The sequence below is a fragment of the Hibiscus syriacus genome, unplaced genomic scaffold (assembly GCF_006381635.1).
Source record: "Hibiscus syriacus cultivar Baekdansim isolate YM2019G1 unplaced genomic scaffold, ASM638163v2 tig00113725_pilon, whole genome shotgun sequence".
NCBI classification, from domain to species: Eukaryota; Viridiplantae; Streptophyta; class Magnoliopsida; order Malvales; family Malvaceae; genus Hibiscus; species Hibiscus syriacus.
The window spans coordinates 6034538-6049273 of NW_024063471.1; the positions used below are offsets into that span (position 1 = coordinate 6034538).

Here is a 14736-nt window from a genome sequence, read left to right on the forward strand (position 1 = left end):
ACATGGTAATAAAAAGGCTGAATATCATTTATTTTTTATGAGGTCATCGTGGGGTTGAAGTTGAAAACTCTTTCTCCTATTTCTCTTCACTTTGTCTTCTACTTCATCTTCTTCTTTCTCTCTCTTTCTCCACCAAGCAAGAGATTTAGTCAAATTTTATCCAAATATCTAGAGGTAAGGTTCATAACTAAGAGTTCTTGAGCTTCATGAAAAGCTTACCATCTCCATAAATGGTGTTCTTGAGTTGTCATGAGTTTTTGGGAGAGTTTGAGCCCCAAAGGCTCATGACATGATTTTTTATCTGATTTTCATGTGTCATAGTCATTGTTTAATGTCTAGTGTCCTTCATTTTAATGTTACAATCATTTGATCAATTTTATATGGTAGAAGAGTGGTGCAAGAACCCCCAAAGAGAAATTGAGAAGGTTAGTTCTTGGAGGATCTAGAAAGGTATTTGGGTAGCTAGGAGCTGAGGTAACACACTTTAACTCTTCCCTACTACTTGTAGTGCTTATTATTGCATGACTTATTTGTATAGGGTGGAAAATCATGTGGGGTTTGTGTTCTTGATTTATTGTCATGGACTTTTTTTGTGTTAGATAGGTGTAAAAATGATGTATAATGACTCTTAATGACTTTATTAAGCTTTAATAACCAACCTTGACCTTAAAATAAGTGTTTGGGTGAGTTTGAGGTGTTTCCCGAGCAAAACAATGTGATTTTGAGCAATAATATCGATATTGTTCATATTTTAGGTGAAAACTGGGTTTTCTTTATCTTGGTATCGATACTGGATAAATTGGAATCGATATCGATCCCTTGGTATTAATACTAAGGGTTGTGGTATCGATACTAGACTCTTGGTATGGATACCCGATGAGCTGGTATCTATACTAGTGGGCCAGTATCCATACGAATAAATCAATACCCATACCGGAGGACTTGTATCCATACCAGATGAGTTGGTATCCATACAATATGAACTAATATCCATACTGAAGGCTTGGTATCAATACCCAAAGTGGTTGATTAGCTTCAATATCAAATATGCTTAAGAGTGAGGAGTTTAATATCGATTGAGATCAGGCATTTAACTCGAGTGTGGGAGGTTACTAAAATACCCTTAGGGGTTTAAATTATCAAATTTTCCCTTATAGGCCTTAGTGAATGAAATAGTGTATACAAGTAAGAGTTAAGTTGTATATTGGTTATATAATGATATAAGACATTTAACTCTATAACAGGATATGTTCATGAAGACTCAGTAAGAATAATATAAATTACTAATATCGGGATTTTTGGCTTGGTAGTGCCGTTACCTTATACATAGAGTATCAATATTATCTATTAGGTATCGATACCATCGTTAAGTCGCAAATTCTAGTGTCCAGTTTTGGCATCGATACCCAGGATGGTATCACTACCTTAAGAGAGAAGTATTAGTACTCCAATTAGGGGTATCGATACTATAAGGCCTTATCAGATCATATAATACAAACTTGGTATCGATAACAATGGTGAGTATCGATACTAAAGGGTTGGTACTGATATTTACCAATACTAAAGAGCTAAGTATTAGTACCATCGTATTGAGTTGGGCTAGAAAACCAACTTTAGCTTAACAGCTCGAGAAATGGGTCTAAAACCACAAAAACTTCTCTAATGAACTCACATGTGAGAACAATTATTGAATATAGCAAAATCTTAAATTCGTATGTAGTAAAATGCCATAAGACTTGTCCTTGTGTGAAGTTTGGGAAATAGTTAAGACACCCGAGTTACTCTAGTAATATGAATATAACATGTAAGTCATCCCTCTAGTTTAGGGGTGAACTGAAGGGAAGTGTGTTGAGAACGACTGGAGAGTTGATATTGATTAACCAATATTGAGGCGGGTGTCAAGCTAGCAATAATATATCAGGTGTATAGCGAGGAGTATTATCGCTTTAAGGTCGTGAAATACTAAATGACTAGTAAACCATTATATAACATTTTAGAGGATGGAAAGAGCGATACAGTAGCTAAAAGTATGTGTTGTTTTCTTATAGATTAGATCAACTTCTTTTGATTTTGTTTAGCTGGTGGCGACATCGGTTTTGATGCTGGTTGCTGACCATCAATTCATTTTTTTCTTTATTTTTTTAATAAGAATAATTATACCTTTGTGACACATTTTTCTCTATCTCTGTGACACATTTTTTTCCTTTTTCTCATTTGTTTTACCATTTTTTTACTTTTATGTTTTCTCCGGATTAGATTTGATGATATGATAACTGATCAGGATGTTACTTATTTGAAATCATGTTGATATTCCATGATATGGACCCTCATATTGAATTTAGATACATGATTTTATTTCGTAGATAGTTTCTTGTGACGCTTGGCTTTGATTTACGATTCTTGATGGTCTTTTAATGGCTTAATCTTTTTTATGGTTCGTTTTCATATGTAGTCAGATTTGTTCGTGTATCTATTTTCTGTTCGATTCTTTTGATTGTGTTTTTATCATTTTTCATGTATGGTTATGATCTAAAGTAACTAGTTTTAATGTTATGAAAATGTCCAAATTACGTATTTAGTTTACGATGATAATTGTAATATCTTATTGTAATATTAGATATTTTCACTTTTTAATAAGACTAGTGGCTTCTATTAAAAGAAGTATCGAATTTCTTTTATTTGTCGCCCTATGGTTTGGCGATGCCTTGTACTAGAGCAAAAAAAATCTAGATCATTAGCTCAAATTAAATTATATTAATGTTCATTAGCTTTTTTGGTATACTAGTGTCCAAGAATATACATGATTTTATATTAGGGGCTGAACTTCTAAAATTTTAGGAATTGACAAACTTATAAAATTCTAGGGGTAAAATTGTTTTTAATAAAAAATGCATAAAAATATAAAATATATAATAATTTTAAATTTTTAGATTTACGAATTTCTTACCCATCACTCCATCCATCTCTACTAGTGTCTTCATTTGTTTTATTGTTTGAGAGCAATCTTGCTCGAGTCACGTATGGTATTACGACTCCAAGATTCGGACATAGTTTGGCATGCATGGAAAAAATCCACCTCTGTTTCACCCCACCTACTATTAATTTTAGAAAGATCAACTTTAAAACCCTAAAGACAGAAAACTTCACCTGCTAGATATACCATAAACAACTCAAGCAACAAAAAATAACAACCAAATCCGACGCAATGGTACTTATTTTGCTTAAATCGATTCTTCATTCAATTCATATTTTAAAGTCTCCCTTTTATCGAAATGATATTTTCTAGAATAGAAGCAAATTTAGTTTGTTTGAATTTTTTTTCAGGTGAAGTATTCAAAGGAGCCTGATAATCTCACGAAATGTAAGTACGTACTTGTTACTTTCTTCTTGATATTCTCTTTACTTTTTGAATCTCAGTCTTTTGGTTAACTGTAACACCTATTTACCATATCTGTCATCGAACACAAGTCATACATGTCGTGTAAAACTTATGAAACTTTCTGTAACACCTTGAATATCGGTCTAGTAGTTACGTGTTGACCCAATAATTTATTCAATAGATTTATTATAGTATAAAGGTCCATTTGGTTCAAAATTGAGTTCTATCAGGTGAGAATTTAATTTAATTTGAGATAAAAATGAGATTTTTAAGTTGAGAGAAAAAGAGAAATGACTAAATGTGTAATTAGACCACAGGGTGATAAAAAGGTTGAATATCAATTATTTTTTATGAGGACACCGTGGGGTTGAAGTTGAAAACTCTTTCTCCTATTTCTCTTCACTTTGTCTTCTACTTCATCTTATTCTTTCTCTCTCTTTCTCCACCAAGTAAGAGATGTAGTCAAATTTTATCCAAAAATCTAGAGGTAAGACTCATAACTAAGAGTTCTTGAGCTTAATGAAAATCTTACCATCTCCATAAATGGTGTTCTCGAGCTGTCATGAAGTTTTGGGAGAGTTTGAGCCCCAAAGGCTCATCACATGATTTTCTTATATGATTTTCATGTGTCATAGTCATTGTTTAATGTCTAGTATCCTTCATTTTATTGTTACAATCATTTAATCAATTTTATGCGGTGGAAAAGTGGTGCAAGAACCCCCAAAGAATGAGAAATTGAGAAAGTTAGTTCTTGGAGGATTTAGAAAGGTATTTGGGTAGCTAGGAGCTGAGGTAACACATTTTAACTCTTCCCTACTACTTGTAGTGCATATTATTTAGCATGACTTGTTTGTATAGGGTGGAAAATCATGTGGGGTTTGGGTGCTTGATTTATTGTCATGGACATTTTTTGTGTAGATTGGTGTAAAAATGATGTATAATGACCTTTAATGACTTTATTAAGCTTTCATAACCAACTTAGACCTTAAAATAAGTGTTTGGATGAGTTTGAGGTGTTTACCGAACAAAACAATGTGCTTTTGGGTAATAATATTGATATTGTATGCACAATATCGATATTATTCATATTTTAGGTTAAAATCGGGTTTTATATATCTTGGTATCGATATTGGATAAATTGGAATCGATAACGGTTAAATTGGAATCGATATCGATCCCTTGGTATTAATACTAAGGGTTGTGGCATCGATACTAGACACTTGGTATGGATACCAGATAAGTTGGTATCCATACTAGTGGGTCGATATCCATACGAATAAATCAGTATCCATACTAGTGGGTCGATATCCATACGAATAAATCAGTATCCATACCGGAGGACTTGTATCCATACTAGATGAGTTGGTATCCATACAATATGTACTAATTTACATAATGAAGGCTTGGTATCAATACCCAAAGTGGTTGAGTAGTTTCAAGATCAAATAGGCTCAAGAGTGAGGAGCTTAATATTGATTAAGATCAGGCATTTAACTCGATTGTGGGATGTTACTAAAATGCCCTTAGGGGTTTAAATTATCAAATTTTCCCTTATGGGCCTCAGTGAATGAAATAGCAATACGAGTAAGAGTTAAGTTGCATATTGGTTATATAATCATATAAGATGTTTAGCTCTATAACAGGATGTGTTCATGAAGACTCAGTAAGAATAATATAAATTACTAATATCAGGATTTTTTACTTGGTAGTATCGTTACCTTATACATAGAGTATCGATATTGTTCGTTCGGTATCAATACCATCGATAAGTCGTAAATTTTTGTGGCCAGTTTTGGCATCGATACCCAGGATGGTATCGCTACCCTAAGAGAGAAGTATCAATACTCCAATTAGGGGTATAGATACTACAAGGCTTTATCAGATCATATAATACAAACTTGGTATCAGTAACAAGGGTGGGTATCGATACTAAAGGGTTGGTATTGATACTTACCGATACTAAAGAGCTAAGTATTAGTACCATCGTATTGAATTGGGCTAGAAAACCAACTTTAGCTTAACTACTCGAGAAATGGGACCACAAAAACTTCTCTATTGAACTCACATGTGAGAACAACTATTGAATATAGCAAAATCTTAAAATCGTATGTAGTAAAATGCCATAAAACTTGCCCTTGTGTGACGCTTGGGAAATAGTTAGGACACCCGAGTTACTCTAGTAATATGAATATAACATGTAAGTCATCCCTCTAGTTCAGGGGTGAAGTGAAGGTAAGTGTGTTGAGAACGACTGGAGAGTCGATATCGATTAACCAATATTGAGGCGGGTGCCAAGCTAGCAATAATATATCAAGTGTATAGCGAGGAGTATTACCACTTTAAGGTCATGAAATACTAAATGACTAGTAAACCATTATATAACATTTTAGAGGATGGAATGAGCGATATAGTAGCAAAAAGGAGATGGCCTCACTCAATTGTATTGAGTTATGATAGCGGGTAGTCGAACCACCTTGTTTGACCTTCTATGGCATTGATATGTGTGGCCTACAGGCACCCTAGCATGTTTGTTTGTACATGACGATTTTCTTTTTTGTTAGAAATATCTGGATATATCTCAGTTAGTGCCAAGGTACTTTAGTTGCTAGTAGGGTGTAGATACCCCTAGTACTCATAAGTAGTAGGTTTGTCGGGTGTACGTTTTTTATGTATAAATTTCAAATCTCACCCTAGGTAAGCTATGGTTTGTGTGTTTGATTATTATGTGTTGCATATGATGATACATAGTATCATGATATTGTGTTTAGAGATCAGTGCATCTATACTCATAGAGAGGATCCTAGTAGTAAACTATGGGAAGCATGAGACTCAGACCATTGTGATAACGGGTGTACTTTGAATTGATGGATCCTAGTAGTAAACTATGTAAATATTTTTAAAAAAATAATATGTTTTCAAAAGAAAAAAAAGAACGATTAGTCATCTTAGTTATTTCATGTGATACTTCAATCCTCAGGATTTGGGTGTTACACTTTCCTTATTAAAAGTTGGTAGAAATTTGTTTCTTTAAAACTATTATTACTAACATAAGCTAGCTTATAGATTATTACAACCTATGTTTGAGTAAAGTTTATATAAGATACTAATAATATATACATGCTAACTAGTAAAATCGAATAAATCATATGGATGCCCTTACTTATATTGTAGGTGTGCTTCTCGATAGATAAGATGCCTAACACTCCCTACTGATCTTTCTCTTTACCTACGCGTGAAAACCTTCACACGCTAAGTATACACTAACTGAGACATAATAAACAATATATAATAAAACATAATAATAATAATACAAAACATATCATATGTGAGTATATGAACATAGAAAACAAACTTATACCAAGTTATATCAAACTTAGGGATACATAAATTCATTAAATCATATAAAAAACATTTTATGATAATTCACTTATAATAAATGGAAAGTATACGAGTTAGACGAGTATCCATATTTGCACTTTCAGTGCTAGACAAACATATAGATACCATAAACACGATATTAATGTACCAATAATTAGGAATACTATAGTACCAATATCATATTAATATGTATTGTATTCCCAAGAGTAATATAGTACTAAAATCACATATACTATGTACTCAATGGAACTGCATAAAATAGTACTAAAATCACATCTACTATATACGTAATGCAGCTGCTAATACTTTACCTCTACGACATGCCAACTATACCAAGGTCTCTCAATGTACATACAATGGGAATTTCAATTAATTATTATTTGTTCTTCAATAATCAAAGATAACGATATATTGAACATTTCATATAATAGCACAATAGACACTTCATACCCTAATTATTTCATTTCCACATAACATGAATATTTCATGAAAATATCATTAATCACTTTCCTTTTTTAAAAGTAAATAAAATGTCTATCATATGATAAATATCATAAGTATCATGCCAATATAAAAGAGTTGTCTCCTTTTAAGCCTCTACAATAACATATAACATATAGGTAACATAAAATGCATGATTCACCACTCATCTTTCTATTATGGTAGCTTTCGTTACCCTTAAAGAATTATTTTTTATACTAGTCTACATAATATAATTTAATTACTCTTCTTCTGTCAGAAACTATATTTGAATACAATTCTAACCATATAAAAAATCTTTCTAGTTTGATTTTTAAAATTTATGGTGAATTTTCTAATCCAACTTACATAATCTATTTTGAGAAGAATCTGTTACCCTATTTTCTGATCTATTATTGATTAAAAATTCATATCTTCTAGTATACACATCAAAATTAGTCTCCATTTGTTTTACACAAAACTATATTGGCATACGAATACAATGACATAATAATCACCTTCTAATCATTTTTATAGAATTTATGGTGATTATCCAGATCTCCAGTTAAGATCATAAATTCTAGGCAAATTTCATTATTTTGCATCTTTAGCATATTCACTAATTATATTAGACTTTTAAATTCAATTTAACCTAAATGCATGAATCACAAAGTCACATAATATTCAAGAGTCACTTCTTACCATAGTAACAAAATCATTGCGACATCGCAAGACATTGTTTACATTGAACTTAAATATACCATAAACTTGCACTTACCTCGACACTTTTAAACATCAACCAGAATGTAGTCTTCCCAAAAGTTTTATGAGAGCTCTCACCCTTTCATTTGTTAATCACTTCACCTTGATTGAACTTGGATGGTTCACACACATCAATTACAAAGCAACTAAAATCAAAGACATGTTAGAACCGATTCTAACCTTGAGTAAAAATATAATGAATTCTCTAAAAATTCTTTCGATGCTCAATCATAACTAATTACACTTCATACTCTTCAAATTAATATTGAATATCAAAATTTCACTAAAACCTTATTTTCTCTCTCTTAGGGTTTCAAGGACAAAATTATAGGTCTTCACATTTCAATTCCAAATTTCATATTTTTACCATCAAAATGAAGCTTATAAGATTTCAAACAACATGAACACTTCAATTTCATCAAAACCATAAACCCTTAATTAAAAACCCTAATATCTAAATATACCATGGTGTATTCACAATTGATTTTTGCTTCAAACAATAATCTAAAGCTTTTACAACATTTAATCCTCCATGCTAAGCATCGAAACAAACTTGAATAATTTTCCCTAATTTTCTTCTTCATGGCCTAACCTTATATATCAACTTATCCATGAAATCCATCTTGATTTAAGCATGGAAAAACTATATAACCAACTAATTCTTTAAAATCAAACCTTTATCCAATTTAATTCATAAACCCTAATAATTATTTCTTAAAATTCCATAGCTCATATTAACCAAAACCATAAATTAATGGTACAAAATTGAAGAGAATTCAAAGAAGAACAAAATTGTATTTCATGGCTTCACCTTAAATCTTAACCAAAATGTTTGAAAAATCAAATGAAAGTGTTTTCCCACTTATCTTAGCAACCAATGGCAATGAAGAGAAAAGATGAATAAAGTTTTGAAATTTCCAAAATAATTAATAAAGCCATTTGTCATCTTTTAAATAAAATGAATTTAAAATTCTTTTTATTACAAAATGATCACTTCACCCTTAAAATCCATTGCTCAGAATTATGCCACATGTCAAAATCTTCATCCAAGGGCTAATATTAATCCATGGAGTTAATAGTTACCAACTTTGCCCTTTTAAAATCCCATATTTATAATCCTGTCATTTTCATTCAATGACTTAAATCTAACATCGAAATTCAACTTAAATCTATTGTTCCATATTAAATCTTATCATTTTAAAACATGGAAATGAAAACTTTTCCCTTTCTCTATCATCTAACAAAATATCTTGGATTTTCAATTCGATTATTTGATTTTTTCTCGAACTTTAACATTTTACAGCCTTTAACACAAAGTTCGTACCAAAAATCCAAGTAACACCAAAACATCATTCTTAGGGGTAAACTATTAATTCATTGGATAAAACTACCTATTTTGGGAAAATTTCATTTCAGTCCCTAAATGTTTCCTAAATTTATACTTTAGTAACCAAAATTTTAGTTTATTCATTTTGGTCACTAACAAAAAAATTTGGTATTACAATTCTCCCCTTAAGAAAATTTGATCTCGAATTTTTATACATGCCTAATTCAAATAGATGAGGATATTGCTCTCTCATCACTTTCTCGTTTTTCCCAAGTAGGTTCCTCTAAAGAACTTTGACAAGTGAGATTGTCTTATTTCACAATTCTTTGATTCCAGAAGTTATAAGCTTTACCGATTCTTCTACACAGATCAAATTCAGTTGTATTTCAATTTCTTTTGGAGTTATGGCATGAGAAGAATCATAACAATACCTTTTGAGCATCGATGCATGAAAAACATCTGAATTTTACCCAATTTAGGAGTTAAAGCTAGTTAATATGCCACTAGACTAATTCTTTTCACAATCTCATAAGGATTAGTAAATATCAAACTCGGTTTTCTCTTTTTGCCCAAACACATTTCCAGGTAATACTTTAAGAAATACCATTTCACTGACTTGAAATTCAATATATTTCCTCTTTAAATTTGAATAAAACTTTTATCAATCAACATTAATTTAAATATTATCTTGAATAACCATCAATTTATCTTTAACCTCATTTATCTAATAAGACCAATAATATCATGATCCTTAAGGGCAAATCGAATCCTTTTTACTTGGTGCAGGTTTAAGCCTAAAAAAATCCATTTTAACTTTTTCGCACTTTCACCAATGAATATTAATTGGTTGTAACAATCCTGAAGGCAATTAATGTTCTGCTTTGACCTGGTGGCAGGTTAAACACTTAAAAACATTTTCAACTATAGCTCTTTCTTGTCAGTCCACCAATATCAACTCTTTAAGTCTTAATACATCTTATTTCATCCCTGTTGCATATTTAAAGAACTAAAATGTTCCTCTGAATGAAGCTCTCACTTCAATTCATCGTCATCTAATATACAACTCTTTCTTGATAGAATAAGCATCCACCAATCTTAATCTTCAAAGTCTTTAGTTTCCCTTTACTCAACTTGTTCTGCTCTTGACAACTACTTTTCTTCTTTTCATTGAAGATCTTTGATTTGATCTAACAAGGTAGGTTTCAAATTAATTCGAAAACCAATACACCATCCTCTCTCATAGACAATTGCGTAATCAATTCTCTTAAAGGAGAGAATATCTTCTAACTTAGTACATCAACCAAAATATTAGCTTTTCTTAAATCGTAATCGATAACAACATCATAATCTTTGAGAAGTTTTATCAATCTTCTCTATATCATATTAAGCTCCTTTTGAGTTAAAAAATATTTCCAACTTTTATGATCGGTATAAATATAACAACTTTCACTATATAAATACTAACATTATATTTTCAAAGAAAACATAACCCTAGCCAATTCAAGATCATTAGTCAAATAATTTCTCTCATGAGTTTTGAGGTTCCTTGAAACATACGCCAATTTTTTTCTCCATTCTTTAATATATATCCTAAACCATTATGGGATGCATCATTATAAATTAGATATCTAATTCAAGTTATCCTAACACATTGGCTTCTTTTAATATATTCTTCGATCATTCAGAACTTTCTTGATACTTTTCAGTCCAAACAAATGGTATATCCTTCTTTTTTCATATAATATCGAGGCTCCCAAATACGATACACTTGATCTTATGAACCTCGATATAACAACTCTTATAATTGTTCTTTTAACTTCCTGAGATCAGTAGGAGCCATTCTATATGAAACCTTATATATTGATGCATTACTTGGTAAAACATAGACTCCAAATACCACTTCTCTATTTGTTAATGAAATAAGTGATTAATCTAGAAACATATCTAAATACTCAAAAATAGTTGGAATACTTTCCACTTTACCCTTTGAGGCTTGAATATCCACTGCACAAGCTAGATAAACTTAACATACTTGTATCACTATGTTTTAGTAGTTACTATCAATAACACACTAGATAAAGGATTTGATCTCTGACCAACTATTATAATCTTGAAACCTCTTAGTTCTTTGAAAGTTAGTCGCTTTAAGAGAGAATATATAATAGTATTGTAAATAAATAACCATAACTAAAATCACATCAAACTTTTCAAAAGGTAATCACATTATGCTTACTAGAAACTCTATCCTTTGATCTATAATAAAAACTATCTACAAACTTGATTTACTTATTTACTCAAATCTAATACAAATTTAATCAAATTAAAATTGTAAGGAGGGGCATGAAATCATAGTAGCATCATATCAGTAATCATGACATCCTACTGACATGTATACATTTACTGACTCAATAGAAACTCATTTTAGTTCGAGAACCGACTAAACCTATTACTCTGATACCAATAAATGTAACACCCATTTCTTGCATTTAGTCAGTGATGTCACATGAAACTTATAAAAATTTCCTTAATGAAAATTAATAAAAATTTGTTTCTTTAAAACTATTATTACCAATGCAAGCCAACTTATAACTTATTACAACCTGTTTGAATAAAATTTATACCAAATACTAATAACACATATATGCCAACTAGTAAAATCAAATAAATCATATCAATGTTATTACTGATACTGCAGGTGTGCTTCTCGATAGATAAGATACCCAACACTCTCTACTCTGATATTTTCTCTTTACCTATGCGTGAAAATTTTCACACGTTAAGTATACACTTAGTGAGACATAATAAAAAATATATAATAATAGTAATAATAATAATAATAATAACAACAACAACAACAACAACAACAACAATAATAATAATAATAATAATAATACAAAACATATCATATGAGAGTATATGAACATATAAAACAAACTTACACCTAGTTATTTCTGATTTAGAGATATCTGAAATCACCAAGTCATATAAAAAGCATTTTATGTTAAATCACCTATAATAAATGGAAAGTTTAACTTTCTCACTTATTTGTCATAATTTGCACTTTTCAAAAAAAAAATTAATGTAATAACCCAAGATATATAAAGGAGAATGCAAGGTATATGAGTAAGAAGAGTATGTACAATTTGCACTTTTAATGCCAGACAAACGTACAAATATCATATACACAATATTAATATATCAATAATCAGGAATACCATTGTACCAATATCACATTATGATGTATTGTATTCCCAAGAGTAATAGAGTACCACAATCACATCTACTATGTACTTAACGTAACTTCGTACAATAGTATCAAAATTACATCTACTATGTATGTAATGCAACAGTTAATACTCCACCTCTATGGCATGCTAACTATACCAAGGACTCTCAATATAAATACAATGGGATTTTAAATTAATTATCAATTGTTCTTCAATCATCAAAGATAACAATATATTGAACATTCATATAATAACACAATGGGTAATTCATACCCTAAATATTTCATGAATATATCATGAAAATATCATTGTTCACTTACCTTTTTGACGCGTAAATAAAATGTATATCATATGATAAATATCATGCCAATATAATAGAGTTGGCTCCTCTTAAGCCTATACAATGACATATAACATAAAGGTAACATATTATGCATGATTCACCACTCATCTTTCTATTATGGAAGCTTGCACTACTATCAAAGAATTGTTTTTATGTATTAATATACATACTAGAATATAGTTTCTATTATAAACTATATTTGAATATCTAACCATATAAAGCACTATTTCTAGTTCGATTTGTACAATATATGGTGAATTTTCTAATCCAACTTATAAAATCTGTTTTGAGCATAATTTGCTGCTCTATTTTTGACATAACATTGATTAAAAACTCGTATATTATAGTATACACTTCAAAAATTAGTTTTCATTTGTTTTACGCAAAACTAGTTTGACATAAAAATACAATGAAGCAATAATCAATTTCTAATCATTTTTATAGAATTTATGGTGATTTTCTAAATTTACTGTTAAGATCATAAAATCTAGACAGATTTCATTATTTTCATCTTTAGCATATTCACTAATTCTATTAGTCTTCTAAATATAATTTAACCTAAATGCATGAATCAAAAAGTCATATAATATTCAAGAGGAACATTTTACCATAGTAACTCAGTCATGGGTTCATCGCAAGTCAATGTTTACATTTAACATAAATACACCATAAACATGCACTCATCTCGACACTTTAAACATCAACCAAAATCTAGTCCTCCCAAAAGCTTTATAAGAGCTCTTATCATTCCCATTGTTAATCACTTCACCTCGGTTGAGCTTGGATGGTTCACACACATCAATTACAAAACAACTAAAATCAAAGACATATGTTAGAATCTATTCTAACCATGCCTACAAATATAATTAATTCTCTAAAATTTATTTTGATGCTTAATGAAGACTAATTACACTTCATACACTTCAAATAAACCTTGAATACTAAAATTTCACTAAAACATTATTTTCTCTCTTAGTATTTCAAGGACCAAATTAGGGGTTTTCACAATTCAATTCTAAATTTCATAATTTTACCATCAAAATGAAGCTTAGATGATGACAAACAACATGAACACTTCAATTTCCTCAAATTCCTAAACCCCTAATTGAAAACCATAATAGTTGAATATACCATGGTGTGTTCACACTTGAATTTTTGATTCAAACAACATTCTAAGGCTTGTACAAAATTTAATCCTCCATGATATGCATCAAAGCAAGTTTGAATAATTTTTTCCTAATTTTCTTCTTCATGGCCTAACCTTGTATATAAACTTATCCATGAAATTCATCTTGATTCAAGCATGGAAAAACTATATAAGGAACTAATGCTATAAAATCAAGCCTTAATCTAATTTAATCCATAAACCCTAATCTTTCCTTCTTCAAATTACATAGCTCATACCAACTAAAACAATAAATTAATGATACCAAATTGAATATAATTCAAAGAAGAACAAAATTGTGTTTCATGGTTTCACCTTAAATCTTAATCAAAATGCTTGAAAAATCAAACGAAATTGTTTTCACACTTACCTTAGCAACCCATGGTAATGAAGAGAAAAGATGGAGAAGGTCTTGAAATTTCCAAAATAATTAATAAACCATTTATCATCTTTTAAATAAAATAAATTTTCATTCAAAATAAAATATATTTAAAACTCATTTTATTACAAAATAACCACTTTACCCTTAAAATCTAATGCTCACAATTATGCCACATGTTAAAATCTCCATCCAAGGGATAGGATTATTCCATGGAGTTAGTAGTTACCAACTTTGCCCTTGTAAAATTTCATATTTACAATCTTGTCATTTTCATCAAATGTCTTAGATTTAACATGGAAATTCAACTTAAATCA

The 14736-nt window shown here is 30.2% G+C and overlaps 1 pseudogene; it reads left to right on the forward strand.

The window, feature by feature from the left end:
• The first annotated feature begins 380 nt into the window (after positions 1-380).
• LOC120187637 overlaps positions 381-14736 on the forward strand; it is a 33642-nt pseudogene continuing 19286 nt past the window's right edge.